Source organism: Alosa alosa, chromosome 9 (genome assembly GCF_017589495.1).
Source record: "Alosa alosa isolate M-15738 ecotype Scorff River chromosome 9, AALO_Geno_1.1, whole genome shotgun sequence".
NCBI classification, from domain to species: domain Eukaryota; kingdom Metazoa; phylum Chordata; class Actinopteri; order Clupeiformes; family Clupeidae; genus Alosa; species Alosa alosa.
This window is the reverse complement of record NC_063197.1, coordinates 8,320,830-8,348,329: the sequence shown is the minus strand read 5'-3', so window position 1 is coordinate 8,348,329 and position 27,500 is coordinate 8,320,830. Positions and strand designations below refer to the sequence as shown.

At 44.0% G+C, this 27,500-nt stretch overlaps 1 protein-coding gene across 5 annotated transcripts in view; it reads left to right on the top strand.

The window, feature by feature from the left end:
• The window catches only part of LOC125300311 (LIM domain containing preferred translocation partner in lipoma), a 198,350-nt gene that overhangs the window by 17,352 nt on the left and 153,498 nt on the right, over positions 1–27,500 (top strand). For 4 of the 5 annotated variants that reach the window (XM_048252088.1, XM_048252090.1, XM_048252089.1 and 1 more), the window contains one exon: positions 10,138–10,191. The gene's annotated coding sequence lies outside the window, so the exon portion shown is untranslated. Of the gene's footprint in view, positions 1–10,137; positions 10,192–26,796; positions 27,079–27,500 lie in introns of those variants that run through there. The other variant, XM_048252092.1, reaches the window with a different exon arrangement.

Sequence of the window (27,500 nt, the reverse complement as noted above, 5' to 3'; positions counted from 1 at the left end):
TTTGGTCCACTTACACCGAGTTATGTCAGAACACTGCGTACTCACACCCTGCTCTGTGCTCTCGCCCAACACTGCTTTGATGCTCTCGCCCAACACTGCGCCCAACACTGCTCTGATGCTCTCGCCCAACACTGCTCTGATGCTCTCGCCCAACACTGCTCTGATGCTCTCGCCCAACACTGCGCCCAACACTGCTTTGATGCTCTTGCTTAGCCTTTCTGTTCTGTGTTCTGTGGGTTTGGTACAGGAGTGAGCCCTGCTGTTTTATGCTCCAGTGAAACGGAGCAGTCTTTGGATGCATGGGTTAATGTGTCAGACTCCGATAAAAAGGTTCTGTATTGCTCTGTGGTCTGTTGAAAAAATAGTGTGTGGGTCAGGAGTTCTAAAGTTTGCATACTGAAACATTGAAAATGTATTGAAAATATAGACAACAAATTGAACATGGAGACAACTGGCCTTCTCTATGATTTCTCAGGCAGGCTTTTACTTATCAATTGAGACCTAAAATATTTTAGAAAAACAAACAAACAAGCTGACACACACACACACATACACACACACACACACACAACAAACAACAAAAAACAACCAGTTTTTCTCATCATTGCATGGATATTTCTATGTCGCTCATTTTATTGGTTGATTTAATTCCCCTGAAAAAAAAAACAACAAAAAAAAAAACTGGCCACCCAAAAGCTGGTTCATCTGCAAAAATGATTTGGTAAACTGCAAGATAATCTGAGGTGCTTCAGCGCAAAACGGGATCACGTCCATCGCAGCGAGCGGCAGGCCAGGCATTAAGAGCCTCTCAGGCCCTGGGAAGCCTGCCTGCTGGGCGCCTTTTGGCCATTCGAATGGAGCGCTTGGATTTAGCCAACCGTGCTCCTGAAATACTGTACGCATCCCTAGATCACTGAGGGGGGTTTAGGGTTTTGTTGAGTGTTGTCCAGTGTTCAGAGATGCCATACATAGAAATCTCCAGCACAAGTTATGGGCTGAGCCACCCAATTTCCTGCATGGGATTATGACCTGTTGGGTTCTAATGCAAGTTATGAAAGCCAGGGGGGAGGGGAATCAAACAAAACAAAGCAAAACAAAAAAAATGCAAAGGCCAAATGGTTTATGGAGTTTATCATGGGCATTAATGCAGAAAAAGATTTAAGCTTTAAAGCGAAGCCATGCTATTAAAAAGGAAGTGCGTCTGTGTGCATGTGTGTGTGTGTGTGTTTTGTAGAGAGTAAAGCTTCTTTAGCAGCCCCACATGTGCATTTATTTGTCAAGGTTTTGGTGTGTGTGTGTGCGCGCGTGTGGGTGTGTGTGTAAGTGTGCTTGCGTGTGTGCGTGCATGTGAGTGTGCATTGCTCACCCTTAGCAGGATTCTTCAGAAGCTGTTTCATTCGTGAAATGGCGCATGCAGTGTACGCCCTCTGTGGCTGATCAGGTGTGGTGGGCAACACGGCATGGCACTAACACAAGTGCCACCCCCCAGTGCCACAGATAGGCATTCCCAGGCCATGTCCTGCTGCTTATTGCCCAAAGTTTCACCTGGGAGATTAAAGTCTACCAGACGCCCTGCCATTCAACTCCCCGACCCGGCAGATCAGGGGTCAAATATGTTCTATAATGCTCAATAATGCCCGCTGTTTATATATCTGTAGACATATATATATATATATTTATTTATTTATTTATTTATTTATCTATGTAGCCTGCTGGTGGTAATCTGCTAAATCCTTTGCCCTGGTCCAACTTTCATTTGTTCGGGAATCAACAAGAGTAGTGGAAAAACAAACAAACAAATAAAGAGTACATCTGTCTCTCTCCACATCTGAGGGGTTATCTCTGGGTCTGGCTGTTACAGTACCACTGCAGCGCAGCACAACCCTGGCAGCAGACCTCTGTCTCTGTGGCCATCAGGACCAGCAGAGGAAATGCTTTTGATTTTGCATTCAATGCAATGCAATGCAATTTAATGCAGTTCAATTTAGTGTAGTTTCATTTAACAAAAACACACACACACACACACACACACACACACACACACACACACACTCACAAAATAGCTGTGAACAGGTGGTTCAGATGTTAAAGCAACACCAAAGAGTTTTTTGTACCTTAAAATAATGTTTCCAAAATTGTTTCAGTGGTTCATCAACTTGTAACAGGGTGAACGGCACTTCTGTATTCCCTTTGCGGCCCTCTATCGGCTATAACCGCACTATGTAAGTTTGCCAGATCGGGTAGCGGATCTGTAGTTTGATGGAATGAGGCATAAGAAACTACAAATTTGTCTTGCATCTGATGTCACAATACATCGTACTTTCATAAATCATCCAACATATTCTACCTTGTCTGTGGACATCGTTATTTGCAAAGCCGGTGCTGGATAAACAAATAGCGTGCTTGCGACAGAGGGAAAGTTCTTTGATGTTGCTTTAAATAGCATAATTCTAGAAGTGTCTGTAAATCTCTGAGTTTGCATAGATTACATACATAGGTTTAGGTGAGGGATTAGACTCATGTGTACACAGTGTAATTTTGTCCATTCATGCACGTTTAATCTTAACATTTCTAAGCAGAGCCTCCCCCATCCAGCTGCTAAATCAGGAGTAGATCTGAACCCTAATCCAGCACATGGCCCATTGTGTATCCACCCCTGCCTCAGCCCTAGTATGTTGCAAGTTGCCAGTTGATGTGCACTCTGCTACTGAGATCTGCACTCTGATACTGAAATGTGCACTCTGATACTGAGATGTGCACTCTGCCACTGAGATGTGCACTCTGAGATGTGCACTCTGCTACTGAGATCTGCACTCTGATACTGAGATCTGCACTCTGCTACTGAGATGTGCACTCTGCTACTGAGATGTACACTCTGCTACTGAGATGTGCACTCTGATACTGAGATGTGCACTCTGAGATGTGCACTCTGCTACTGAGATCTGCTACTGAGATTTGCACTCTGCTACTGAGATCTGCACTCTGAGATGTGCACTCTGCTACTGAGATCTGCTACTGAGATCTGCTACTGAGATGTGCACTCTGCTACTGAGATGTGCACTCTGCTACTGAGATCTGCACTCTGAGATCTGCACTCTGAGATGTGCAATCTGCCACTGAGATGTGCATTCTGCCACTGAGATGTGCACTCTGCTACTGAGATGTGCACTCTGCTACTGAGATCTGCTACTGAGATGTGCACTCTGCTACTGAGATCTGCACTCTGATACTGAGATGTGCACTCTGCCACTGAGATGTGCACTCTGAGATGTGCACTCTGCTACTGAGATCTGCACTCTGCTACTGAGATGTGCACTCTGCTACTGAGATGTACACTCTGCTACTGAGATGTGCACTCTGATACTGAGATGTGCACTCTGAGATGTGCACTCTGCTACTGAGATCTGCTACTGAGATTTGCACTCTGCTACTGAGATCTGCACTCTGAGATGTGCACTCTGCTACTGAGATCTGCTACTGAGATCTGCTACTGAGATGTGCACTCTGCTACTGAGATGTGCACTCTGCTACTGAGATCTGCACTCTGAGATCTGCACTCTGAGATCTGCACTCTGCCACTGAGATGTGCATTCTGCCACTGAGATGTGCACTCTGCTACTGAGATGTGCACTCTGCTACTGAGATCTGCTACTGAGATGTGCACTCTGCTACTGAGATCTGCACTCTGAGATGTGCATTCTGCCACTGAGATGTGCACTCTGCTACTGAGATGTGCACTCTGCTACTGAGATCTGCACTCTAAGATGTGCACTCAGATGTGCACTCTGCTACTGAGATGTGCACTCTACTACTGCAGTGTTTCCCATACATTGTTTTTTTTGTGGCGGCCCACCACAATATCAACATTGACCACCACACAATGATTTTCCTGGTTGTACTAAATTGTGCTTAAATCTGGTTAGAATCATAACCGCGCTGCACTAATTTGTTAAAAACTGTTGCATTCGAGTTAATTCTGCAAACCTACCACCACAAATAGAATTAAATTCTGTGGGAAACACTGTACTGAGATGTACACACTACTATCTAGACGATAGCTGAGGCTCTTCAATATATCTGGGCCAGATGTGAGTCTGATTAAGGCCTGTTGGCCTCTGTCTGGGTAGCCACTTGCTCAGCTACAGCCCAGCTCACTGCCTCTCTACTCTGTCTGGATGGATGGAGAGAGAGGGAGAGAGGGAAAGAGTGAGAGAGTGAGAGAGTGAGAGAGAGAGAGAGAGAGAGAGAGAGACACTAGCTTGTCAGGTGATTTAGTTTGGGATGCATCTGCGATGGGCCGTTAAAATTGATTGTAATGACATACACTTCAGATAACCATACGCCCCTGGCAATGCTCAAGTGGTGGAGGGAGCTGACGCTTGTTTGTTCGTTCGGTGGGTTGTTTATTTATTTATTTATTTTTTTGGGGGGCTATTTTTTGCTAACTTGTTTGTGCGAAACAGATTGCCCTCAGGTCTGTAAAGTCCAATTGCTGCTGTATGATTACATGGGTTATGCTTATTTTAACATGGCCCAGAATCAAACTCACTCAGTGGTTTCTGACATGGAAGAAAATTAGCAGTCAGATGGACTCACTAATGTATTATTATTATTATTACTATGAATAATAATATTAATTATTATTATTATTATTATTATTATTAATAATAATACAAAAAACAAATCCATAAGTAATTTAAGTCCCAATGCATTTTTGTTTGTAATAAATGTTTATATACAGTATGGCCGTAAAGACGGTCTGCTAAAGCAGATCTGTAAATGTTGAGAAGATGAAAATGAAGTCCTCTCATGCTTCCGCTGCGAGTCTTATCTGTGTTTGTCAGGAAAGAGGGATGTGCTTCCACTGTCCACAGAAAATGGTGGTACAAAAATGAGAGGGGATCCATAAACAGGAAGCGGTGAGGCCTAGGGCCTGGGTCTGTGGTTTCTTCCATATACGGGATCCAAAGCAAGAAGGGCCGCTATTTCAACTGGAATTCCAGGCATAGTGGGCATTCCTACAAGCAGGGTGGAGGGGAACTTGAGCTCGGCTCAACATGTAATCATCCTCAGGGAAGAGTGGCTTAACAAATCAGGAGTTTCGGCATTCGCGCTGCCTCTTCACTGTGACTGAACTTGTGCTTGTGACTCTAAATCCTATTTATGTGAAGCCACTCTGTCACGTCGATGGCAGCCTGTGATAGAACGTTTTTTACTGTTGTCTGTTTTTTTTTGTTTTGGTGAGCGAGGTGAAATGGATTTACACCATTGCCGTGTTGTTGCCTGAAAAGATTGCCGTTGATGTGTGTGATAAACGACGCAGGTTGACTGAGATCAATGGATGAGTCTAAGGACAGCGTGGGCCCATTCTCCGAGCGAGACAGAACATAATTACCCACCAGCCCCCACCAGCCCACACCAGCCCACACACTGCAGCTCCCAAAGCTCAGTGCTGTCTACAGACACTTCTCCGCCCAGATCTCCGCCTGGAAGGGAAACCCGCACAGACATGAAAGGCTGATAATGGAAAGTGATGGTGGATAAATATCAACAAAATGATATTCGTAAATAGCGATCACCTTGATTGATTGGTTTCAAATTCAGCCAAATTCTTCCATAATAGATAGGCATTTTGACTTGTTATTGATATCATTACCTTAATATGCTCAACATACAGTGTTAGTTCACAACTTCATTTTTAAATCACACACACACACACACACACACACACACACACACACACACACACACACACACACACACACACACACACACACACACACACACACATATAATAAATATAAACATATACAAACTCTTATACGAATACAAAAAAATAATCAGTTAGGAACAAATGTTGGCTAAAACAAACATGTGTCATTAAAGTCTATTCAGTCTATTCAAATGAAGCACAGACGAGGCTAGACGAGTACCATTCATGCCCGCCACTTGAACAATCCACTTGACCTGCCCTACTTCAACTGTAGCTCCATCAGCCCACATGATCGCTGGCTTTGGCCCATTTCTGGGCCGAACTGGGGCCAGACCCACTCAAAATCCACCCGCCACCTGGGCTTCATTCTCAATTAAATTGCATGCTCCTGATTGGCTGGTTGCAGTGAGTCGGTTTGGAATGAAAAAAAAAAAAAAAATGTCAAAGGCGAAATGTTTGTATGAATGATTTAAGTCTGCTGGCATGAGCAGAGACAGGCCAAGTCAATGGCCCATCAATCATTCACAACAAGCAGCGCAGAGACGCCTGTCTAACCCAGTTTGGCACTCGGAAACATTCCCTGAAAACAATGAAAGCTCCACTGGGTCCTGAGTAAGAGAAAGAAGGAAACACGCCGTCCTTCCCGCACGCACGCACGCACGCACGCACACACACACGCACACACACACACACCAGCTCTCTGTGCTTTTCGGAAGTCCTATTTCACTCTTTCTTGCTAAGGGTTTGCAACCTCGAATCATCTTAGGTATGCTGCGTTAACCAACCCCTCCCCCCCAACACACACACAAACACAAACACACACACACACACACACACACACACCACCTCTACCCCCATCAACCCTCGCTAACTGGTCAGCGGGAGACGTTATGTCAGTGGCCCTGTAAATGGTTGTGTGTTAAATGGAGCCCAGGGCTCTTCCCTAGAGACCATTAGAGACCCCCACACACACACACACATGTGCAGAATTCAGAAAGCATAACGTGTGCTTTTCATTCACCTGAAATATTCTTTGCACTTTGCTCTCAAGCTTTAAAAAAAAAGAGAGAGAGAAAGAAAGAAAGAAGAGAGAGAGAGAGAGAGAGAGACTTCTTGGATATAAATACTCAGGAAAAAGCACAGAGGTAAAAGGCGAAGGTGATTTCTGGGCCCATGCATTTTTCATTGGTTTTTGGTTCACCTTTTTTGGGCTGCCCTGAGAAAATACTCAGGGCCCATCAACCTGTCTGTGGTTAGTGCACTTAAGACACAGGTAGCGCCCACACTGGAAATGGACTCCGACCAGTCTGGGGGCCCACGACGCAGCTTTAGGGGATCAGAGGCAGGGCAACTGCGGTGAAGTTGAACTTGAACCAGAGACGTCCGTTTTCAGAGAAGCAAAGCGGAAATCAGAAACTGCTTAATATAACCCCCCACCCCCACCCCCGCTGCCGAGGTCATGACTGTTCGCCCGGGCAGACACGATAGAGTGGTAGATTGACCCAGGGTATCTTCCTCTCTCTCGAAGTTGTCTTGTCTCGGAGCGGCGAAGGATATCGAGCTATCGATCTCACGGCAGTCATTTTTCATCATGAACGTCTTCATATTCTGACGAGGAGCTCGGCGGTACCCAAGTCCCTCGGACCCAGAAGCATAAAGACCTTTTCAATGGCTAAATTGCATTTCTTTGACAGATTAGGAGCCTTTGAAATTTTGTTAATGGCCCTAATGTTCTCGAATTGTCTGATCACTTAACTTTGATTAGAAACAGCCCCCAAATCGGAGCAGTAAATGGTTTAGATAATGTGAGAATTTGTCTCCCTGCCTTTTTGTTGAAAAGGCCTGCTAGACAGAAAATGGTTTAGCCTAAATTATCTTAATGGATTTGGAATTAAAATGAAAGTGCTGTCATGTGTTCTGAAAAAAAAGAAAAGACTTTGTTTCTGGGGGCTTCTTTGACTTTTTAGGGTCCACTGTCTTTAAATGTACGGTATGTTACGATGAGATTTCATATATGGTGGTTATTGAAGTGCATTAAGTGTTTTGGCTAAAAATGCGTCAGCCAAATATAATGTAATGTAATGTTAATGAATAATGTATTTATTTAGCCCCTGGTTTGTGGATTGCAATGCACATTGCAATACAATAGCCAGTCAGAATTTCATTGTCATTATAATAATGCATATGACGATTCCTAATGAGACTCTCGCCAAAGCCACGGTGAGTGGAGTGAACTCTTTCTCTGCTATAGATTTCACCCGTGCCTCTGAGCCATAAAGAATTTACTGGAGTCTTCTTAATTTATTAGCCTAGTCATTCCATCGACTCGGAAACTTGGCTTAGGCTCAGGGCAAGATTCATTTAAGCTGTATTTCACCAGCAGCAGAGTTAGCCACAGATCCTGAAAACCTGCTTATTTTTTCTTGTGGGCTGTTTGGAAAATAGAACTTTAAGGAAACGTGCCAAGGACTAAATCTGGGATTATTGCACTTTTGCCGCATAATAATATATTTCTGCTTGCCAAATCAACATATTCGTTGTGGTAATTTATTGTTTCTTAAATGTCTAATTTGTTCTGATATTTCAATTTTGTAAATCTAGTGACTGACTTGTCATGTTCCAGTACTGTGTGCAGACACTGTGTGCAGTTTGGCCTTTGTTCAAACTGATTATGCAAATACTCAAGTTATTATTTGTATGACCAGTAATGCACCATCACAATCAAATGTGTAAATCATTTGCCTGTCTGTTTTGAGATACAGCAGCCAAGCGATCAGTGTGGCTGATATCCGATTTAGATATAGCAGGGGAACACAAAGCATTTGCAGTGCTGGAAACACAGAGCTTTGTATATTCAATACAAACATCCAAAGCCCTCCAAAAAAAAAAAAAAAAAAAAGAGAGAGGGGAGGGGGGGTTGAGAGAGATAGAAAGAGAGGGGAGTGAGAGAGGGAGAAAGGGAGGGGAGAGGGGCTGGAGTCAAATGAGATGATGGCAATGGCATGTAACAGCGTCGCTCCCGCTCCCGATCCCCATGGTGCACGCCACCTCCGTGGCAACGTGGGAAACTGACACTGTCAATTTATCAGAGAACAAAAGCGTTCCTCAACGGGTAAAGAACACACAACGCAGGGTCCTCTGAGAGCAGTCGTCCGCCCCCCCCCCACATCATCTACCTGGATTTCCAAACAGGAAGTGGGCTGCGCACACAAGGGTCCCGAAAATAGACTACGAGGCCTCTGAATTAGCATGTTAGAAGTGTTTGTGTGGGGGGGCAGCAACAACAAAAAACCAAAACACATAAACACAAGAGAGAGTTGAAATGCTGCGAGAGCTCCACCAACACATGGGATGAGGGAGAAATAAAAGTTGTTGTTTTTTACAGTGTAAACTTTTTTTCCCCATCTCTCTCAAAAGGAAAGAAGCCATAGTTTGACTTGACTAGTTAACAGATGATTGCTTTCAGAAGGAATATGGGGACTTACTGTAAATAACACATAATTGTTCCTTATTATGCTTACCACAAGAATATGAGTGTGTGTGTGTGTGAGAGAGAGAGCGAGAGAGAGCGAGAGAGAGCGAGAGAGACCGAGAGAGACAGACAAACAGACAGAGAAAGGAAATGAGTAGTATCAGTGAGGGGATACAGAATATAAAATCAAACATGAAAAATTAAGAAAATCTGATATATTTTTTAATTTCCTCCATAGGCAGACAGACTTGCTTAAGACAGCCCTCTCACAATAGTCTTGCTAATTACAGTCTATTACCTTTACCTCAGATAAACCCCACACCGAGTAATAATATGGAGAATAGGAATGCTATGAGATTTGAGTCTGTAATCAGTGAGATGCCTTCATGTACTCCTGTGTGGATGTGGACCTTTCAGGATTCCTCTCTCTTCAACGGCACTTATTTCACTCTCTTCCTCATCCTCAGCACTTTCTCGTTCTTCGGCGCTGAAAATGGGAACTAACAGTGCAGTCGGTCCAGATGTACTCTTAGCCAACCTCTAAGTGGCCCACCACAATATCAACATTGACCACCACACAATGATTTTCTATGTTGTACTATTTAAATTGGATGAAATCCTTTCATTGTATAGCTATGTGCAACTTTGCACAGCCTCTCCTTGTCTTTCTGTCTCTCAAAGAACCTGCACGCATGTTTAAAGAAAACATTTTTGGCATCATAACCACGCTACACAGATTTGTTCAAAACTGTTGCATTCAAGTTAACTCTGCACTGCCCCCAATCACCTACCACCACAAATGGAATTTAATTCTGTGAGAAACACTGGTGCCTGTGAAGAGTGTAGGGTGTGTGCGTGTCAGACATGCTGAACATCTTGTCTCATCTCTTTTCTCTTTGTGTGTGTGTGTGTGTGTGTGTGTGTGTGTGTGTGTGTGTGTGTTGACATCCAGGTGTCTGATCATTTTGTGACTTGCTGCTGCCCCTGTTTCCAGAAGAATACACTGGTAAGTTACTCTCTACAACTTTCAATGGTCATCTCCCCAACACACACACACACACACACACACACACACACACACACACACACACACACACACACACACACACACACACACACAGATAGCACTTTTTTGGTTGTGTCCCCTAGAAAGACAACCCTCTCTCTTCCTCCCTTTTTCTGTTTTCGGCTTACTCCGTGCAAAAGCTTAAGTAGAGGCATACGCGTAGATTACGGGGGGGATATGTCCCCACCACTATTTATAATTTGAAATTTGTCCCCACCACTTCTAAAAATGTGCAAACCAATTGCGACCGAAAAAATCCCCACATACCGAAATCATCGAGTCTAAACCATGCGATAAGCGCGCACAATGACATCCTCACAGCATGCACACCTGCCTGGATATGTGTGGAGTAGTGTTGCGCGGTTAAGGTTTTTTAACATCCGCACCCACCTGACCCGTCAGGAGAGTCGATCCGCACCCACCCGACCCTCCAGTCATTTAATGCCTGCTAGAGTTGACTGTAGCTCGGAATGCAATCGGTTGCCATAATAGGCTATCCTAAAATCCAGCGATAAAACAAAGCATGAACTCATGAGCGTCGGTCTGCCCTATATAGTATATCCTCTGATTGTAATGTTTACAGATATCTAGGCGATAATTGTAACATTTATTTTGTATTTGGCCTGTTATAAAATCATGTAGGCCTATTGAAATGCAAATTTAAATCCGAATTACTCTGGAATGGCTAACTGTAAAGGGGAGTGCTTTAAACTTTGATTAAAACTTTAAACTTTAATTACACCTTTGTGTTCGGTAAGGTCTGCTGTTTATTCTGATATATGGTTTGTCATGTGTTGAGGGAAAGTTCGCGAAGCCAAGATGAATGGGTAGGGAGACGGGCGCAGAAAATATGATTAAATTAAAGTTAGGCTACTTTTCTCGCAAGTCGTTTACCACAACAACTAACCACCAACATCGTTTAAAAGCTGGGACAAAGCTCTTTCGTGTGATACATGTGATGTCTGTGATGAATAGGCTACTTCGCAAGTAGTTCAGCAAATTTGGGTGGGACAGAAATACCTTTACAGAGCAGCAGATCATATCGGCTCTGATGTACATTGATTTAAATGCATTATCGCTTCACTACCCAACACGCGAACAAGAAAGAAAAGAAAAAAAGAAACCAATGAGCTTATGTTGCGATTTCCGATAGGCCTAGGCCTAGAGAAAAGACATCTATTGGTAACCTAAAAATTAGGATTTGCTTTGCATACTCTGCTGTTTGGTTGTCCCAAACTTTGAGACGACCCATTCTCGCATTAGCTGAATCTTATCAACCCGAACTGCGATGTTCCTAACAGAGTGACAGGATGCAATGCCTAATAATCTCACTGCCTTCAGCATAACTGGTAACAGTGCGCCTAGGCCTACTGTTAAACACCTGAAAAAATATTAAGCTGCTGTTTTCTTTTCATGACGAGCACTAGGCCTAAGTTTGAATGATTTATGACTGAATGGAATGTTGCGTTTTTAAGCGCCAGAACTGCTCATCACGTCGTGTGACAAAGTTTACACCAATCATCATCTTCTAATGTATCCTTATGTTGAGATGTCCATTCTCTTTGCCCTAGGCTATCATTTGTGCGTGAAGCATGTTTCAATTAAGACAGTACACAAGCTATTTTTATTGTTGTAATATTGAATGATCATGAATTGTACGCACAGGCTACAGGATTACGGCTGGCAGTGCCACTGACCAAGGCCACAGTAGCCTGTGAACCTCTGATTTTCAAAGGGGAATCACGGCCAACGCAGGGGGCAACTCTTCTCTTCAATTTCCCTTCCAAATGACTTTTTATTGTCTGAAGACATCTATCGCAAGAATCTAACATTCTAAGCAACAGCAAAGCAAATGCAAGCTAACCAAAGTGCAGTCGTTTCTCCCGCCATGGTTTTGGAAATCACACACCTGCTGCATCTGAAGGCCCATGCATAATAAGGCCTACGACTATCACTCTACACGCCCCTGTTGCACGTCACATTAATAGCTGATCCTGCCTCCTGGCTCCCCAAAATGCCACATCATGTGAAAAGATCAGCAGGCCTGCAAATTTTCCCCTCGTTTTCAGACACACGTTGCGGCAAAAAGACGTCTCCTATTCCCACAAATTTAGCGTGATCTCTGTGTGAAAAGGCCTTTTGTTGAAGCATATCCTACAGTGCAAATTCTTCTTGTTTTAGTGTTTAGTTAATAAAAAAGCATCGTCTCTACCTCAATATGAACTGCAAAGGATAGCCTAGGCTATAGGCACATTGTTTTTTTGTTCGGGTCAGGTTTGGGTAGTTAATCAGTGCATATTTTTGAGGGTCGAGTGGGTGCAGATCGACTCTCCTGACTGGTCGGGTGGGTGTGGATGTTAAAAAACTTTAACCGGCGCAACACTACTGTTGAGCGTAATGCAGCGTTGAATGGATGAATAGCTTACATAAGGGTACCCCGCACTTTTCAAACCACACTCAAGCTTATGGTTATTGTCCCCACCACTTCTAAAAACAAACTGACGCCCTTGAGTAGAGGCCTAGAGCAGCCTGGTGAGTTTAACATGTGTACAATCCTCCTTTCAATACATTTCTTTTTTTTTTGAATATATATAGTATATATATATTTTGTTTTGGCCTTTTATGCCTTTAATTTACAGGACAGTAGAGAATGACAGGAAGCGAGTGAGAGAGAGAGAGTTGGGGTGGGATCCGGAAAGGACCACGGGGCGGGAATCAAACCCGGGTCGCCAGCGTACGGTGCAGGTGCCCCAGCCAGCCGCGCCACGGCTCGGGCCAATACATTTCTTTTTTTTGTTTTACTTTTCCAAAAGGAGGCAGGGGGATAGACCGAGGAGGGGGATCCTTGGGCGAAAAAAACCTTGCTATTTGTTTTATTCCTTTATGTAACGGCCTCCACTGTGCATTCCATATGCTTAAAGAGCTGTGGTGGATGGCTAATGTGTCAGAACAAAGAGGTGGGGGGTATTACATAAGCTGACCTATGTGTTCTACTGGACGGGTCATAGGAGCTAGGGCAGGGCAAAGGTTTGCTACAATGACGGAGGGACTGTGGGACTCATCTCTCCTCTCCTCTCCTCTCCTCTCTTCATCTCTTTTCCTTTCTTCTTCTCTCCATGTTTGTGTCTGTGTTCTCCTTTCTTTCAGTGTGGCTCTGACATCTCCACTGGATGTCCCAAATGTATAAAAAAAGGCATGATGCATGCGTTTATGTAACAGTCCCAATGGCCTAACTCTTGCCACCCCACACTGAGCACACACTCACTCACTCACTCACTCACTCACTCACTCACTCACTCACTCACTCACTCACTCACTCACTCACTCACACACACACACACACACACACTCTCTCTCTTTCTCTCTCTCTCTCTCTCTCTCTCTCTCTCTCTCTCTCTCACACTGTCTGAAGGGAGACTCAGTTAGATGGACAAGGAAAGAATAACAAGTTTTTTTTTATAAAGATATGCAACAAGGGACAAAAGATAGTTTCCACATGTACTATAGATTCAGCAGCCTCTCATTAGATTAGGAAACAGCCAGAGTGTGAGTGTCCTAACAGGTTGGCAAGAGAGGATGTTTATCAGAGAACCCAGCTCTGTATGGATATGATATGGAACCACACTGAAGCATACATGACACTATGCTGCAAAACTCAATTATGTCTTGATTATTTGGAACAGATGTCTTGTGACGCAGAAAATGCACAGAGTGATAGTGACCCTTTAACCTTGCTGGAGACAGTCCCAACACACACATTCCAGTCCCTCTGCCTTTCTCTAAGTAAGAGCATGAAGTGCACTGTATGGAAGAACACATGTGTAGTCTATGGAATTGAGTTCTTATTATAATTACCGTATGGATATCAAATACATAAGAATATGTAAGAAACTCATGATTGCACACATAAACACACATTCATGCAGTAATATGCGTATGCACACACTCACAGTTGCACACAGTTGCGCATGCACATGGATGCAGACAGAAACACACACACACACACACACACACACACACACAACGCTTACTCGCCTCTCCGCTGTCTTTTATAGATATGCGGTGCTGTGTATTTCAATACACTCAACCCATTTCATATTTAGCGTCATTGTACATCATTTATCTTATTCTTAATACATATAAATATATGTTTTTAATATAATGCTCATGTTATTACTTGTAAAGGTGGGTTAGGCTTTAGCTTAGGGTTAAGGCCAGGCCACGTGATAAAATATACTTGCAAGAGAATATTTTTGCATATAATTGTATTTATAACTACTGAAAACCCATTATAATGATTTCCCTTGTTAAAATGGGACAGATCCTTATACATTTGTTTTGGAAGAGAATGTACAGTAATACCTTAAAATATTCCCAAAGTGATAGACAGAGATAGTGTCTAACTATATGAAATCAGTCGCACACATGTGCCCCCCTGCGATAATAAAATGACATGCTTGGGAACTACTGAGCGCTTCTTAAGACTTTACACCAAATTAATTTGTTACTGCGTGTACTGATAGCGCTAAATGCCTCTCACTGCTTAATTGATTTGCTAGATGGTCCCAGGGGATGGTGCTCGCAGTCCCCACTCCCTCCCGAAGACGGGGCGACAGCGTGGACAAAGCTTAGCCCCCGCGTGCGTCTCAAATCTGCCTCTCTTTCTCTCCGCTGGCTGTGCCCGCGAGCCTAATAGCGTTGCTGTTTAGTGTGGAACCGAGTGGTGCTAGCGCGCGGTCTGGTGTTGCAGTTCTGCATCCAGAACAAATCCCTCTAATGATGGCCTGTGGGATCCGTTGGCACTCTCAGGAGTTGTGCAGCTTCTTTAAGTCATGAAGCCTTGCTCAGCACACACACACACAGTACAAGGAATGAGCACATCTTCATTGAGTTTGTTTCACACTCAACAACACGTATTCTTTTTTTCTCCTGTGTGTGTGCGTGTGTGTGTGTTGTAAATCTTCACTACCCCGGAAAAGGAGACTCAGTCCTCAGTCAGGATCAATCAAAAATCAAGTCTTTATTCTCTTTGGTTTTTTGCTAAATAGTCCATTACCCTTGTGTGACCAGTCAGACCAGTAATGACCCTGCTAATGTGCATGTTATCATTGATGGATGAATGGATTAAGTCCATGTTAGCAGTGACTTCTTGGGGCAGGTAGGCTATGCCAGTGGAGCTGTGGGGATGTGTGTGTCTGTGCGGAGCAGCAGATGGCTGGGTGCCCGTGTGGGAATGCAGGGCTGTTATTTGCTGATTGCGCTGCATTGAAACAGGTGGCCTGAGAGGAAGGCCTCATCACAGCTGTGGCCTTCCTCAACGGCCCTTGTTTTTATTAATCCCTCTAGTTTTGGATGTGCGTGTGTGTGTGTTTAGTGTTTTTTTTTTTTCTTTTCGTCTTTTAGGTTTTTTTTTGTCTCTCACCAGCACTCTGCTCTCGGAATGCATCGTCTGTCAAGCCACAGGCAGTGCTTGCTTCCCCTTTCTTACACATGAAAAAGCTGCACTGTGTTTGTGTGTGTGTGTGTGTGTGTGTGTGTGTGTGTGTGTGTGTGCGCGCGCACGCACGCGCAGAAGCCCTCAACCTGTTTGTTGTCTTGGGACACATGGCTGAGATTCTGCTGTTAGAAAGACACAATCCAGGGCTCAGGTTCTCAGTGAAGGTTGCCTTGTGTAATGCCAATGCCTGGATGTCTTTTCTTTATGTGTGTGTGTGTGTGTGTTTGTTTCTGTTGAATCGACATGAAAACAATTCCTTTTAAGAGTTTTATCAAAAGCATTGTTCAGCATAATTGTCCATGTGTTTTGCATGGAACCAGAGAACATTGCTATTTATTTCCTCCTCTTTGTTTGAAGCCCTTACTTAGGTCATACATTACCATGGAAACAAGTGTACTGGGTGGCCTTTTTAGGGAGAAGTTATGGAGGTTTTTATTCCACAGGAGCTCTGGTCATTGATGCATGTGTGTCTATAGTGACATAATTACTGTTAGGTCGAGAAGTATTCGGACAGTGATGTAAGTTTTTTTTTTTAATTTTTCCTCTATACACCACCACAATGGATCTGAAGCAAAACAATCAAGATGTTTGAAATGTAGATTTTCAAGGGGTTGAACCTAACATGTTGCATTAAGAGATTTTAGGAGCCATTTTAATACATCGTCACCCCACATTTGAGGCTCAAAAACTAAAGTAATTATATTTCATACTTGGAGGAAAATATTTTGATCAATGACTGCTTGAAGTCTGGAAGCCATAGGCATCACCAAACGTTGAGTTTCCTCTCACACACACACACACACACACACACATACTGTACACACACCAAAGATGTTTTTTTACACACACACACAAAATCACACACAGCATACAGTAACAGACATTCTTCTCTCTCACACACACACACACACACACACACACACACACACACACACACACACACACACACACACACACACACACCAGTAGTTCCTTGAAGGCATGCCATCTCATTTGCCACTGACTAATTAATACAGTGCATTATGCATAGCTTATAGAGCTGCATCCAGTTCGACTCTCAGTGGGAGGAGAAGAGGGTTAAATAATACTTGTGACTGCGGAGACTTTCTCTGTCTCGTCTCGTCTCGTCTCTCTCTCTCTCTCTTTTGCTCGCTCGCTCCACTCTCTCACTAGCTCTTTCTCTCTCTCTCTCTCTCTCTTTCTCTGTTTCGTTCCTCTCACTCACTCTCTCTCTCTCTCTCTCTTTCTCTCTCATTCATTCATCCACTTGTCCTTTCATCACTGCTGTTTTTCACCTCACGTGGAGTCATTCCTCCACTCCTTTTTTTTCATCTCTCTCCCTCAGAGGGGAAAAAAAAGAAGAGAAAAAGATTGACCATCCATCTGAGAGCTTGGCCGTTTTACTGTTTTTTCAGGATAATTCAGAGTGGCCTCTCCGTAAGTGGATTAGAAGGTAGAGCTGTTATGCAGTGGGGCAGGTTAGTTCATTCACTCCACGCTCCATTCAGTAAAAACCTGGGCTTTTAAGGGCCGCGCTGAACTTTTGAACACCACGCTAGATTAGGTGCTCACAGACGTCCCGCCCGCACCATGATGGAAGGTGAGAGATCTACAGACGAGTGTTCACCAGCAGCCCAGGCTTGAAAGGAAACCTCCAATCTCCCTCTCTCTCTCTCTCTCTTCCTTTCTTTCTCTCTCTCTCTTCCTTTCTCTCTCTCTCTCTCTCTCTATCTTTGTGTCTCATCTTTTTCTCTCTCATTCGTCTTTTCTCTTTTTCCCTTCCTCCTTCTCACTCAGGTGCAGAGTGCACATGAATGTGTGCATGCATACACACACACACACACACACACACACACACACACACACACACACACACACACACACACACACACAAATGTACTGTGCATCCACACATGCAAACACACACTCCTAAAAGTAAACAAACAAAAGTTCTCAATTTAAATTGGTACACATCCATGCCAATCTCCTCCTGCCTGCTCCTTTCCCAGAGGACCCATAGAAGTGGGATCTCCTCTTCCCTCTCTGAGGCTCTTTATTGCCCTTAATAGGGTATTTTTAGCCTGTGATCCTGCTTTAACTTTCACATTCTTATCTCAACTGCCTTGTCATGTAAATGCAGCTAACAGCTATGAGGTGCTTCGAGAAACGCATTACATTTTTTATTTATTTATTTATTTTTTTTGACCCCAACCAGTCTTCATTTAATTCCTAATGACATAAGGTAGACTTGTAAAAGATGAGTGAATCCAAGCCCCAGCTTCCGGGGAACTGGTAGGGTGGGCATCATGGGTAGGGTGGGCATTAGTAGGGTGGGCACTGGGCATGGGAGAGGTTGAAGGGTGGGCATGGGTAGGGTCGGCATGGGAGAACTGGTAGGGTGGGCATGGGAGAACTGTTAGGGTGGGCGCTGCCTGGGTCCTCCTGGGCATGACTGGGGCACCACAGTTGGGAATGGGGTGTTAATGTGTGTGTGTGTGTGTGTGTGAGAAAATGAGCGTGTGTGTGTGTGTGTGTGTGTGTGTTTCGGGGGGCGATGATGAGGGTTCTCTCTGTGCAGAACTCCTTGTTTTCCTGCCTGCGCTGGTTTGTTGTGCCTGCGGATTCTTGGCACGGAGCAGCAGGGTTCGGGGCCAGGTTCTCAGAGCACACCCAGCGAGTAGAAGAATGAGGAGGCCGGCCCTCAGCCAGCTGGGCTTGAAGTTCACCCTCTCTCTATCTCCCTCCCTCTCTTTTAACCCTCTTTATCTATTTCTACTTCTCTCTCACACTCTCTGAAGCTCTTAACACGTTTAACTGTTTTTCTTCTCATTAGTCTAGAATCACATACAGTTTTGTGTGAGTGACGGTGTGTCCTAACGGATCCGAGCGATTGAATATCTTGTAGCATTCGGTGTTATCTGTCTACACTGAATCCGTTAAATATGCCTTTCTATTGCGTCATATTTCTCATTTAAAATAGCAGAGCAACACGAGCAACAGAAAGAAAATAGACACGGGGCGTCTGACAAAAGTTCTCTCAAAACATTACGTTGCATCACGCTGCTCGCGTCGCTTGCAGTCAGGACACTCCAATTGAAAACAATGGAATTAAACGGATTTTATCGCTAATGTTCGCTCGCATCGCATCCGGTTAGGACACGCTGTGAGAGTGTGTGTGTGTGTGCATGCATGCAGGTTTGCAAACATGATTGAGAGTATGTTGTGTATGGTGATTATGAGAGTAGGTGTGTATGGAGTGTATGTGAATAGATACTCGTGAGTGTGGGTGATGAGCGTTCATTTCCTCGTGAAAGGTTGGCAGTGTGTGGAAAGCAAAAGTGTACCTGTTCATGAACAGACACACACACACACACACACACACACACACACACACACACAGATATCACAGACAGCAGATATTTTCTGCTGTGCAGAGGGGGAACAGAAGCATAACTCTTAAGCTTTCTAACCACATTAGCTACTTAACCTGTGGTATAGAAAAGTAAACAGCTTAAGTAAGTTGTGGTCAGTGGATCCTCACGACTTCATTGTCAGCGTGTACTGTAGGATTTCAGGGGCTTATTCGCTTCACGATTCTTAGGTCGACACTAATGCCCTGTTCTATTTGTCTTTTCAAGTCTTTTTCCGAGCTGTTTTTGGTTCAAACTCGCAAAGGAAACGCCCAGGGAATGCCCTCTGAAGTCCAAACACGACTCGTCGACTCGTCAACTCGGTCTAGCCCAGAGTACTACGAGTTTAAATTTCCAAGATGGCTGCGCCTATTAACAGTAAATGCGAGCCTTATACAGTATGTTTATTAGTAGTTCTGGATGTGTGTCACATTAAATCAGTCGTAGAAAAAGCAGTGTCCAACCTCTATCTGTCGATATGATGTTATGACGTTTGTTTGGGTACAACACTGTGTAATGCTTTGTTACAAACTGGCTAGTAACAACTGCTAACAATAGTCAAATGCTAACACACGGTAGCGCAGCTGGTTGACAAATAGAACGCAAACAGCTTGTATGACATGACGTCACTGACGAACTAAGAGTTCGCTAAAAGACAAATCGAACGGGGCATAAACCCGTGCTCCATCCCTTGGGTAAAGCACACACACACACACACACATGCGCACGCTTCTACATGGAAAGAGAATTCTGGAAAAGTTTCTGTCTGTCACTGTGAGTATTCCCTTTAAAGTGACAGGGCTGAGTCTGTGTCATCACGCAGTGTCTGTCTCCCCCCCCCCACACACTCCCTGTGTTATCTCTCAGCAGTGGCTGTGGAGGTCAGCGTCAGATCTCGACACGCTCAAGCTCACCCTCACACACTCACACACTCACACGTACACATCCGCTCCTTCCGCCTCCTCACCTCTGAGGAGACCCAGTGTTGGCTGAGTAGAGGCTCGTGTGTGTGTGTGTGTGTGTGAGGGGAGGGGGTTGTCTCCCCAATCCTGCCCTCACTAAGGACCAGATGGAATGACAGCAGGACGAGAAAGGAAGAGAGGAGTGGAGAGGAAGATACAGAAGGGGGGAAAAGAAGGGATAGAATAAAGAGAGGTATAGAGGGAAGACAGAAGGGAGATGGGGAGTGGGAAGGTGTGAAGGGGAGAGGGAAGAGAGGAATAAGGGGGGAAAGGAGAGGAGAGATTTGTGGTGAGGTGTACGGAGGAGAAGGGAGGAGTGGAGAGAGGGACAAAGGAGCGGAGATGAGTTTAGTGCTGAGGTGCAAGGAGTAGGAGTAGGAGGAGAGAGGAGAAGAGAGGAGTGGAGAGAGGTGCAGTGCGGTACGGAGGAGCTGATAGGAGTAGGAGGAGGAAGAGGAGGAGGAGTAGGAGTCCAGGTAGGAGAAGAGAGGAGTCGAGAGGTGTGCAGTGGAGTGAAGTGGAGTGGAGGGTCCCATAAGCTCTCAGCTCACAGCTTGAGAGCTTCAGATGACAGCAGGACCAGTGGAAGACAGACACAGACACACATGCACCATATCATATCTGAGACAGAGAGCCGCTTCATGTCTGTGCTGATCCAGGAATCCATGAGGGATAGAGGGGGGAGGGAGAGAGAGGGAAAGAGGGCTGAGAGTGTGAACACGTGGAAGAGAAAAAAAACAGAGAGAGAGAGAGAAAAGAGAGAGAGAGAGAGAGAGAGAGAGAGAGAGAGAGAGAGAGAGAGAGAGAGAGAGAGAGAGAGGGAGGAAGGAACAGAACAGAAAACAGAAGCCCTGCTCTACCTCACATGAAGTTTACTCTGTCTTACACGCGGAAACATTGTTTCAACAAGGAAGTCTGATTAATTTATCGTGGCGCGTGCTACCATGGGGTTACTCACATCATTAACATCAAATTTGACTCCATGGCTGGGAATGCCAATGAGCTCAAATGAGATTTATTCATCTTGTGCGAAGAGACAGAAAACTCCTCCCCACCCAGCCTTCCATCCCTCCTCTCTCTCCTTCTCTGTCTCTCTCTCTCTCTCCCTCTGTCTGTCTTTCTCTAACCCACACACACACATATGTGCACACTACACCCATACAGCCGTCCAAACGGGACCGCAGAGTGCTTTACGTGGGCCTGATTATGGGAGGTTCACTCCCCTCATTGCGCCTCGTCCCTAAACCCATTAGATAACGGTAGATGAGACGTGGCAGTGGGGAGGAGGAGGAGTGTGTGCGTGTGCGTGTGTGTGTAAATGTGTGTGTGTGTGTGTGTGTGTGTGTGTGTGTATGTGTGTGTGTATATATGTGTGTGTGTGTGTGGGAGGGGGGGGGGGTTTGGCTCGTTCAATGGCATGTGTCGGGCCTGGCCTGGCGTGTGCGTACGTCTCCACTCTCCTACTCTCTGTCTCTCGTTGTCTTTTTGCCTTCTTATCTTCTTCTTGCTCTCTCACTCTCTTCCTATGTTCTTCTTGCTCTCTCACTCTCTTCCTCTGTTCTTCTTGCTCTCTCACTCTCTTCCTCTGTTCTTCTTGCTCTCTCACTCTCTTCCTCTGTTCCTCTTGCTCTCCCACTCTCTTCCTCTGGCTCTTTTGTTTTTTCCATTCAGCTGTTGCCCAGTCATGTTTACTTCCCTGGTAATATTTAAAACCCTTGACGTTCCATATTGCTGACAGGCTGTGTCACTTCTTGCCATCAAAACTGAGGTGGAAGGGATTTCTTAATATATAAATATTATACATTTGGGCTCCAGCCAGAGCATTGTTGACTTTTTTGTTTTTGACACAGTGTACAGTTTTCCCACCAACTTTTCTCAGCACAGGCCTGAGATTACCATTAACAACGTTTGGAGAGCGGTCACTAAAGGAATGTGAGGTGATGATAGTAATCTGATATTGGTGTAGGGTTAGCAGTCCACGCCCTGTCCACGCCCTGTCATCCTGAGCAGTACAGTCCAGAACCACTATGGTCTTTTTCTGATCTGAAGACAAATTCATTTGCATTGTGAATACACAGAGAGTCACTTTGCAACCACTTGACAATGTGCACTAAAATCAGAAGTAGTATTTAAAGACTTTAAAGAATTTATTAACTGTAGTAGTTAGCTGAAGATAGTGTTTTAACCGTTGCTGCTTGGTATTCGTTTATGTTGCAGACAGTCATACAGATACTATAAACCTTTATAGTAGACATTTAACATTACTTGAATTCATGAATTCATTAGTAATTAGTAATGTGTGTAAAGTGTTTAGTAAAGTGTAAAGTGTTTATTAGTGTTACTTTTTTGATGAATTGGACTAGTGCAAAGTCTTGGCTGGATTTCAAGGCTTTTGTGCTTGTGATGCAATGTTGTGAATTGCAGCTCTTTACATCTGTCAGTATTTTGGTGACCAGTTCAGTAGTCCACAGGGATAATACCAGCTCAGTTCCTCAGCCATATGCCCGGGAGCAGGCAAATTAGGAAAGGCAATGTAAACAAACAAACCCTAACCATCCACAAACAAACAGGGAAGTTGCACACTTTGATAAGCTGTTCAGATTAGACGTGGGGGGAGGCACTGGGGGTGGGGGGAGAGGGAGAGAGAGAGAGCGAGAGGGGAGAGAGAGAGAGAGAGCATCTATAGTAGAACGTATAGATGGAAGTGGATTAGCATGGCCTCCACTACTCAGTGTTATGAAAGGCCTCTGCGCAACATGCAAGATGCCACAGCAGCCATCAGTTAATTAAGCACTTGACCCCATAATCCTCTTTGGTTGACACTGGGGGTGACTGCCGCGTGAGCAAGCGAGCGTCGGAGGCCTGGTGGATTAGAGAAGCAGCAGGCTGGCTGGGCACTCCCCGGTTCTGCCTGAGCACTCCCCGGTTCTGCCTGAGCACTCCCCGGTTCTGCCTGAGCACTCACAGTCAAGTCAAGTCAAGTCATATTTATTTATTTATATAGCACACTTAAACGCAATGTTATTGACCCAAGGTGCTCAGAAATAAAATAAACAGTAATAAAAACAAAAAATAAAGACATAAATGAAATGAGAAATGAATGGACATTATAGGCCAAAGAAAATAGATGGGTCTTTAAATTTGATTTGAAACTACTGATGGTGGGAGAGGACTTAATTTCTATAGGGAGATTGTTCCAGAGTCTAGGGGCAGCAACAAAAAAAGCTCTATCACCTTTAGTTTTAAGGGTTGCCTTTGGGACTAATAGGAGAAGTTGTGAGGAAGACCTCAGTGGCCTAGAAGGACAGTAGGGACTTAAAAGGTCACAGATATACTGTAGTGCCATTCCATTTAGGGCTTTGAAAACAAAAAGTAAAACTTTAAAATGAAATATAGCTGCAAGCAGCAATGAGGGGGCCAAGCAGTCAATTCAGCAGTCCAAATTTGTCATGTAACTCAATGCGGTTGCATCAGGTATATAGCATTAAGCAGTCACAGCAAGTTCCATGCCAAACAACCCAAGATTGGCATGTTACAAGAGTTACAAGGTAATTTCCTGTTTGGCGGCTTCGCCACCAATTTCGATTGGCTATTATGGCCAAATGGTTTTAGTTCGAAAGACAAAAAGCAATGCATTTGTGAGACATGCTCTGAAGATGATGTGCATCAAGTTTGGAGTCAATCGGACAAAATTTGTGACCTATGAAAACGCTTAAGTGTTTTGATAAAATTCAATATAGCGAAAATCCATCATGGCGAAATTGACATCATAGGGTGCATTGAACTCAGCTTAGTCCAAGGACACCAACAACACCTGGTTTTGAAAACTCAGAGCTTACAGGTCAAAGGTTAGGTGCGAACGCGACATCCAACTTTGACCTGGTGGTGGTGCTAGAGTGTATGAGGTGCCGACTTAAAACTTGATGAAATTTATCACAGGACTGTCTCTAATCAGTGTGCCAAACTTCACAACTTTTTACCAGACGGTTCTATGGTCTGCCATAGACTTCCATGGCAGAATAATACACTTCAGCAGCTACGGGCAAAAAAAGGTTTTGCTAATTACAGCGCCCCTAGCGGTCAACGGTTACCAGATTGGTTGTGTGTTCTCCCAATTAGGTCAGGAGTCAATGTACTTAGTTTGCTCACCAATTGGTTTTGATAGATGCTACGGATGCTGAGATATGAGCTCACTTCCTGTTTGGCGGCTTCGCCACCAATTTCGATTGCCACGGGCAAACGCCTCCGCCAATTGTTATGGAAATCAAAGCACTGATAAGGCATGGTCTGCAGATGGTCTGTGCCAATTTTGGTGAGGATCCGATGAAATTTGTGACCTAGGGAAATTTGATGGTGGTTTTGATTAAATCCAAAATGGCAGCCAAATCAATTATGTTGATGTCATGAATTGCCATCTGTCGACATAAGGATCTTCCACAGTATTACCAGACACCACTAGTACATTGTAATTCTAGGCACAACAGCAGCTACAATCCAAAAGGCATGTTACTGATTTACAGCGCCCCCTAGAGGTCAAAGGTCACCAAATTTCTACAGCGTCCTCCTGATGGGGTCATGAGTCCATATACCAAGTTTGGATTTGATGACTGCAAGGGTCGCTGAGATATGAGCTCACTTCCTGTTTGGCGGCTTCACAAGAATTTTGATTGGCTGTTACTGGCTAACGGTAATACTTCCGAAGACGAAAAGTGATAACTTTGTGAGGCTTGGTCTGAAGATGATCTGTGTAAAATTTGGTGGGAATCAGAGAAAGTATGTGACCCCCGATACATTTTAAGTGTTTTGATGAAATCCAAATGGCAGAAAATCCATCATGGCGAAAATGACGGCTTGGTCCAAGGATTCCAACGATACCTGACTTTTGAAAATCGGACCTACGGGTCAAAAAGTTACGCGGAGTGAACACACTTCCAACTTTGGCCTGTTGGTGGCCAGAGCAGGGGGTCTCAAACTCAAATGAGCTGGGGCCAATTCTGCCAACGCCATCTGATTGGAGGGCCGGCCATTTCTGAAAATGCAATGTTCTTTTTTTCAAATACCACACAAAACTGCAAACAGAAAGTGCAAGTGTTTTATCTAGTTTTAGACACCTGTGCTAGCAACCTTAGCTTATAAATAAAATAATGATAAAATAAATATTAATACAAATTATAAAATAAATGAAAACATAAAAACAGGTATGTGTGTGTGTTTCACACCAAATAAAAATATTTCCTCTCATAACTTTTTTAAACCTGGCAAACTAGGCATCAGGGTTAAAAAGCAACACCATTGGATTTTATATACAAATTTAAAAGGCCATGGCTTGAAAGTGGTCAGAGATAAAAGTTATACTGTAAATGTAAAAATCTTTAAGTAAAACAAAAAAGTTTATGAAGGGGGTAAATTTACCCATCTAATTTGTCACTGGATGGCAAGCACCTCAAATTATGCACCTTTCAGTAAATACTGCTTAATTTCTGCTTCAATTTCTGCAACACTATGGCCTTCCGCGTCATTACAAATGCACGTCTTTGTGTTTCTCGCGTGTAATACAAGTATTTCCTGAAAACTTTGCGTAGCGATTTTGGGTTTGAATCAAGCTCTGGATGTCTTGCACATAGTGGAGCAGAGTAGGCCTACAAATGAGATGTCACCGTACCTGGATCTATCGTCTATTTTAATCAGTATCGTTGTTTGTCGCAATTAATAGCCTCAAGGGCCGGATTACATTATTATTTTGTCATACGTCGTGGGCCGGAATTGGGCAGGACGCGGGCCGGGTTTGCCCCTGCGCTAGAGACCCCTGCGCTAGAGGGTTCGAGTTGCCGACATGAAACTTGGTGACATGAATCATGGGACCGTCCCCAATTAGTGTGCCAAATTTCCCAACTTTTTACCAGACGGTTCTATGGGCTGCCATTGACTTCCATTGCATATAATAATAAGAATAGGAAAAACGTAGAAACACAATGCTTCGCTGCTTGGCCCCCAATTCTGTAATTGACAGGTAACCAATGGAGTTGGGCCAGCACAGGACTTATGTGCATATGTTTCTTTGTTCCAGTAAGAAGCCTAGCTGCTGCATTTTGAAATAATTGAAGTCTAGCAAGGGTAGATTGGTTCAGACCTAAATACAGAGAGTTACAATAGTCCAGCCTAGATGTAACAAAAGCATGGATTACAGTTTCTAAGTCAGTATATGAGAGCCAGGGCTTTAATTTAGCTATTTGTCTTAGTTGAAAAAAGCTTCCCTTAACCACACTACTGACTTGCTTATTGAAATTCAAAGAGGAATCTAGGAAAACACCCTAGATTTCTGACCTCACTGTGGCAATTTACAGCCAGTGGCCCAAGTGCATTTCTTATCTTAGGAACAGAGATGAGTGGACCAAAAATAATTATCTCTGTTTTCTTTTCATTTAATTGTAAGAAGTTTCCACAGACCGGACATATTCCAATAAGGATGTGATTGGCTGTATTGTGTTTTGAAGCCTTTGTAAAACGCTCTGCAACCATTCACGCTGACTTCATTGAATTCCATATTACATGTCACAGGTTGACATAGATATATATACTGACTAGATGTCGCCTTCAGCTTCTCAGCATGCGTCAACACCGCCGCCATCTTGTAGCGTGGATCTGAAGCTCTAAACTAGTTCTCCTGTATTGTCAGTGTTACCTATTTAGCGACGTTTGGCCATCCCCAGCGACAGAAAGCCTTTTTAGCGATTAGCGACAAATTTGGGAACTTCTCACAATGATGGCAAACTCGGTTTTGTTGTTGTTGAAACGTAAGAAAATCACTTTTCTCATGGCTTTGTCATTTGTGAATTAAGCTACATCTCGTTTGCCCAGAGCATTGGCCCATGATTAAAAAAGTAACGACTGGCGTATGAAGTAGCAGACCACGTTAAAGCATGGAAGTAAATGTTCTACAGATCTACAGCAACTTCTGGTAAGATTACAACTTAACGAGTAAACGAGACGAGAGGTATGTGGCCTCAACCAGAGCCTGTCTACGGAGAGTCTGCTTACTTTCATTGTATCGAACCTGGTTGCAGTTCACTCATTGTTCCTCTAGGGGCCGCCGCTAGCTAGTGCAGAATGAATGGGAGTCTATGGGGCTAGACGGGATAAAATCTATCTTCATTATTGTCAAAAGCTTAATTTTCTCTAGACTCGACCATAAATACATACCTGTCAGTTGGAGCAACCCAAAAAACTAGATAATTGCTTGAGATTTTGACGATTTATGGTGATTTTATTTTCGCTAGATCTTTGCTCAGATTGATGTCAATGCATTATAGAGGAGTGGGCCACCGCGGCAAGATGGCGTCTCGATTGACGCATTCGTTCCAATGAACAGCAGTCGTCAAG